Source organism: Lepidochelys kempii, chromosome 13 (assembly GCF_965140265.1).
Source record: "Lepidochelys kempii isolate rLepKem1 chromosome 13, rLepKem1.hap2, whole genome shotgun sequence".
Classification (NCBI taxonomy): domain Eukaryota; kingdom Metazoa; phylum Chordata; order Testudines; family Cheloniidae; genus Lepidochelys; species Lepidochelys kempii.
Genome location: NC_133268.1, coordinates 12,489,409 through 12,495,670, shown reverse-complemented (window position 1 = coordinate 12,495,670; position 6,262 = coordinate 12,489,409). Strand labels below are relative to the sequence as shown.

The 6,262-nt window shown below is 44.7% G+C and overlaps 1 pseudogene; it reads right to left on the bottom strand.

Moving 5' to 3' along the window:
- Nucleotides 1-5,663: 5,663 nt before the first annotated feature.
- LOC140897434 (U6 spliceosomal RNA) lies at nucleotides 5,664-5,720 on the bottom strand (annotated as a pseudogene).
- Nucleotides 5,721-6,262: the final 542 nt, after the last annotated feature.

Below are 6,262 nucleotides of genomic sequence, written 5' to 3'. Positions count from 1 at the left end.
TCAAAATAACAGCCAAGAATATTAATCTTTTCCAAAAGGAATCTGAGGTAGATGCAGGGTGGAAGAAGAGTGTTGCCTCTTCTGTTTTTACGGGAATGTTTTCCCTTATGGGTGGTCATTTTTACACTTGAACTCAGCCTAATTCTGTGGCAGTTCCATTATCAGAATTCCCATTGACTGAAGTCAAAACAATTCCCAAATATGCGGAAGCTACAATGCCATTGCCTATAAATCCAGCCATATAAACAAGGGAAATGTGCCAATCTCAGACTGTTCTTCAAACAAGACCAAAGTGACCTGCAACATGCAATTCCATGCTCTCTATTCCAGTAGAACCACATGGTACTGTAGAAACCTGAATTAAGAGCTGGGAATAGAACCCTGGAGTCCTGATTCCCAGGCCATTAAGGTATGTCTACACTGCAGGTGGGAGCAAGCCTCTCAGCCTGGATGCCTGAGCTGGCATGCTACAAATAGCAATGCATATGTTGTGGTTTGGCCACCAGTTCAGCCCCAGGGGGTCAAGCTGCTACTTGGGCTAGAACAACCACATTGCTCTGTTTAGTATGCTAGCTCAAGTGGAGCTAATGGGAGTCTGTCTACTCAGGAAGGGAGGCTTGCTTGCAGCTGCAGTGTAGACATACCTTCTGTCTCCAGTGATCAGTGCTACAAAACATAAGTTATTAGATTCTTGGAATTTGAGAGCAACAATAAATAATATTATGCTCTTCTATGGAACCTTCCATCCGAGGACCTCAAGTTGTTTTACAAACATGAATTCATTCATTCCTCAAGCCATTCTTTGTGATAGGTACTACTATCTATGTTTTATGGCTGAGTAAACCAATGCACGGAGAGATGAAGTGACTTGCTCAAGCTAGTTATGTAGCTCAGTGGCAATAAAGCTTGGTGGAAAACTAAGGGTTCCTGACTCTCAGTACTCCCTGCTGTAGCCACAATAACCCTACTTAACAATAATTTGCTTCTCCTTTTGCAAAACTATTTCCCACTGGAGATCTATGCAAAGTGAATTACGAACAATACCAAACTCTTGCAACCTGTATATTTTTGCATTCCCAGCTAAGGAACGCAAAGGAAAACATGCAAAGGAAAGCATAGGATGCGAAGAAAAACATAGGATAAATCTTTCTGGTTCCACTTAGCAAAGATAGCCAGCTAGTAACAGTAACCTTTCCTCATTCCTCAGTAACATCCTGCCATAGAAGGGTGTGAGAGCAGAGATTTGAAAGCAGATATTGTCCAAAGTTTTGTAAAAAGGCAGTCTTATATCCAGCCTGGGTTGGAGGAAGGACATTGCAACAGCTGATTTCTAGAATCTATGGTGCTGTGGTAGGTGACAAGAAATCGGATACTTCATGGAAGAGACAACTTTCACCTCAACAAGAGCTAAAATGTGACAGCCATATTAGTCTATGGGTGCCCTGTGTTGGCTAATCTATGTAACTTCAACAAGTGATTATGCTCTCTTATACCCAGCTAGAAGAAAGATTGTCAGGCAGACAGGGACTGAAAGGAAACAAGAAGGAAAGCATTGCAGCTTCACACAGTACTATCGCCACCAGGCTGTCTTGGATGCTGCATCGTGGAAGAGCTGCTTTCATTTCTGCCAGGGTCTCCATAATAATCATGCCAGTTGATGCTGATCTGGGGATGTGTTGAGCCTTTGCATTCTCTGGCTACATCCCTTTGACAGCCAGAGCCAAAAGCTTTTTTGGCACTTGTAGGCTCCCAGACAAAGGGGAAGCTGTTGGCATTTGGTCCTCATGCTCCTTCCTGATGACCTTTCTAACACAAATAATGGGTGAATCTGCCCCTTGTTTTAGTTCACCCAAAATAGAAGTGGCTAATCTTTACTTCAAGATGAAATCAATTTGGATTCATGTAGAGCTGTCAGCATAAGTACAGGCCTCTCTCCTTAATCCTACCCTTGCTGAAAGAAGTAGTTGAGTCAAATATTTATCTAACCTTGCATTTAACCAGGAAACCCAGCTGAGATAAATCACTTTCTGCCTGAGAAAAATTCGGGCAGCCTTCTGCTGTGACACTTTTGAATGACACTCTGCACCCTGGCCATTTTTTTAAAAAGGGTTTAGTCACACCCAGAAGTGGGCACACATTTTTAATTATGTTTCTTTCAGAAAATGAGTGTTGTTATCCAGGGAGATTTAAGAAAATTCCACATGTTATTTGAAAACTAATAGCTAAATATGAGAGACTGTTAAGTCTTTTGTGCACATTGTACATCCTTTTCCTTTCCTCGCCAAGCGCTCTCATTTTTACTCTGCACCTTGCATCTCTCAGTTTCTCTCCTTCTCATTTTAATCAGGAGAATCGTTTTTCCCCTATCCATAATAGTTCGATGGTTAATGACCCCTTTCAGCATCCATCTCCAGAAATAATATATCTTATTTGGCTTGTCCTACTTCTTATAAGTAGCAATCTATATCTTATACCTTACAAGGGGAGCAGCAGGGACAAAAACCTAACTTGTTTTAAGACTGAGCTTGATAAGATTATGGAGAGGATGATATGACGAAGTTGCCTACAAAGGCATATGGCCAAGCTGCAACAGCTAGTAACAAATGGCTGAAGATGAAATTACTCCAGAGAATTCTTTCCCAGCTGAATTACTCCAGAGAATTCTTTCCCAGCTGTCTGGCTGGTGGGTCTCACCCACATGCTCAGGATCTAACTGATCACCATATTTGGGTTGGAAGGAATTTTTCCCCCGGTCAGTCTGGCAGAGACCTTGGTGTTTTTTTGGGCCTTCCTCTGAAGTGTGGGGCATGGGTCACTAGCTGGTTTAATCTAGAATAAATGGTGAATTCTGTGTAAGTTAAAGTTTTTAAATCAACACTTGAGGACTTCAGTAACTCAGCAAAAGATAAAAGGTCTGGTAAAGGAGTGAATGGTTGAGGTTCCATGGCCTGTGATGTGCAGGAGGCAAAGGTGCTGACTTACCGAGTTGCGGGGGGTGATCCACCCCCACTGTGCCCTAGCCCCACCCTGCTTCTGCCTGCCCCCACTCCTTCCCCATCCCACCCCACAGAGCCTCCTGCATGCCCTGGAACAGCTGATCTGCGGCAGTGGAAGGTGCTGGGAGGGAGGGGAGAAACCGATCAGCGGGCCACTGGAAGGTGGAAAACGCTGTGGGGGAGTGGGAGATGCTGACCTGCGTGGCTACCAGTGGGTGCTGAGCACCTGCTGTTTTTTTCTTTTCCATGGCACCCTGGAGTACCCATGGAATCAGCGCCTTTGGCAGGAGGTCAGTCTAGATGATAATGATGGTCCCTTCTGGCCTTAAAGTCTGGATCTGTGTGTAAAATAAACTGAATCACTGGAGGTTAGTGAGAAGTGGGTATGTAAACCTGAGACAAACTCAGTGCAGAGGTACTGTGGCTTAGTGGCTTGAGGATAGGACTGGGACCTAGGAGATCTGCGTTCTATTTGTGGCTCTGACACAGGATTTTTGGGTGAACTTGGGCAATTCACTTCACCTCTCTGTGTCTGAGTTTCTCCATCTGTAAAGTACTTTGAGACCTACAGATAAAAAGAGTTTGGAACAATTATTATTTTATTATTAATATTTTCTTTGGGTCAGATCCTGTTTCCTTCCCATTCCTGTCCTTTCCTTTTAGTCTTCTTCTAGCTTTTTCTTCACTAGCCTTTTATTGCTAAAACTTCCCACCATTGCCGACACTTGTGCTGCTCCACGAGAGATAGCAACAGTGGGAGTGCTACTGAAGACCTGGTTTGAGTGGCCACCAGTGTTTTGACCATCATGCCATCTAGATTTGTTCAGAGCAGGGTTACAGGCCATAGTTGTTGTAACATCTGGGAGCCTGTCTACATGAACATTCCCATGCTTGCTACCACAGACAGAGACTCCTTCAGTTCAACTGCAGAATTCACGTGTGACGGGTTGGATCACAGAAACCCTCTTGGGGCTGCCAACTGATGTGCCAAGATTACTTCTGCCCCTGCTTTCCCTGTCCTCCCAGCCTGGGAATTCTGTGCCCTGCCTGGTTTGAGCCAGACCCGCTAGCCTGCTGCAAACCTAGACCCAGGTCTCAACCATGTCCCCTAACAGCTGTAGGTTTAATTGAAAGCAGGTTAAGAAGTGTTCCTGTCTTTAACACTCAGATGCTCAATTCCCAATGGGGCCAAACCCCAAATAAATCAGTTTTACCCAGTATAAAGCTTATACAGGGTAAACTCATAAATTGTTTGACCTCTATAACACTGCTAGAGAGATATGCACAGCTGTCCCCCCCAGGTATTAATACATACTCTGGGTTAATTAATAAGTAAAAAGTGATTTTATTAAATACAGAAAGTAGGATTTAAGTGGTTCCAAGTAGTAACAGACAGAACAAAATGAATCACCAAGCAAAATAAAATAGAACACACAAGTCTTTGTCTATATACAGTAAGAAAACTGAATACAGAGTAAAACCTCACCATCAGAGGAGTTCTAGTAAGCTTCCTCTTACAGACTAGTCTCCTTCTAGTCTGGGTCCAGCAATCACTCACACCCCCTGTAGTTACTGTCCTTTGTTCCAGTTTCTCTCAGATATCCTTGGTGCTGGAGAGGCTCTCTCTTGAGCCAGCTGAAGACAAAAGGGACGGGTCTCCCAGGGGTTTAAATAGACTTTCTCTTGTGGGTGGATACCCCTCCATCCCCCTGTGTAGAATTCCAGCTACAAGATGGAGTTTTGGAGTCACATGGGCAAGTCACATGTCCATGCATGACTCAGAATTTACAGGTAGCAGCCATGGTTCACATGCTACCTTGAACATCCTCATGTAGATTTCTTATGTGGATTGGAGCCTTCCGAGATCCATGGTCCGTTAAGTGCTTCTTGACTGGGCACTTAATTTGCACATTTGTTTCTCAAGAAGCTGACCGAATACTTTACTAGGGCCACTTAAAAATCAAGCAAGTATACAGCCAATATTCATAACTTTGAATATAAAAATGATACATGCATACAAATAGGATGAATAGATTCAGTAGACCATAACCTTTGCAGAGAGATGTTACATGGCACATGTAGCATAAAACATATTCCAGTTTTGTCATAAGCATATTTCCATAAAGTCTTATGGGGTACACCATCACACCATGCATTTTCACTTCTGCTCTCTGTGACCCCTACAGCTTTTCTAAAGTGGTTCTAAGGTGTGAACATTTCCATGTCATCGAAAAACAAGGCAGATCCTCTCTTCAAAGCTTTAATCAACAAAATAACCATTTGCAATGGCTATGAATTTTTCCCCTTTACATTTCTGAAATGCTGGATCAAACTGGTGAGTCGATGCAGCTGAATCTTTGACTTCCTTGGGGTACATTTTTATAGTTGCGAACATGAGGTTCCTACATAAATCTCATTAACATATAGCAGGTGTGATAGACCCAGGCCAGCTGGGTACAGCAGAGTAGCCTTATTGGGATCCAGGAAGTGGGCGGGCAAGGCCCGCCCACTGCTAAAGGATCCCCCCACACCCGAAGGGGGGTCCACAGGACCTGGAAAACCAATTAATTACGGGGGTCAACTGGGACGGGACAACAGGGACGGGAGTGCGGTCAAAGGGTCAAATGAAGGGAACCGGACGGGGACACCGAGCAGAGGACCCCAGACAAAAAGATGGACTGCTTCACAATTTTGCGTGTCATCCTTGCGCAGGGGCCGTGCTAGCTGAAGGCAGATATACTGGCCACTGGATTAACAGTTTTCTGTTCCCTCACTGACCAGAGCAGGGGCTGCTCCAGGCTAATGAGAACACCTGACTCCAATTAACCTGCAAAGAGTCAGGTGAGGCCATTAAGCTAATGTGACCACCTGACTCTAATTAAGGCCCCTCTGATAATATAAAAGGGTTCACTCCAGTCAGGCAGAGAGGAGGTGTGGCTGAAGGGCTGGTTAATGAAGACACCCTCAAGTCATTGGTAATGGAGCCCTAAGGTAAGGGTGAAGAAGGGAGAAGCAGGAGAGCTATGGGGAAGTGGCCCAGGGAAATGTAGCAACTCTGGCAGTAAAAGGTTGGCTGCCAACAGCTGCTACCATTAGGGTCCCTGGGCTGGAGCCCAGAGTAGAGGGTGGGCCTGGGTTCCACCCAACCCACCACTACAGAAACACCTCCTGGGAGGGGAAAACAGGCCCCTGTCAGGACAGGAGGCTAAACTGTTTTGGTATGAGGCTGTAGAAGCAACAGAGACATCTCTCACCAACCTCCATTA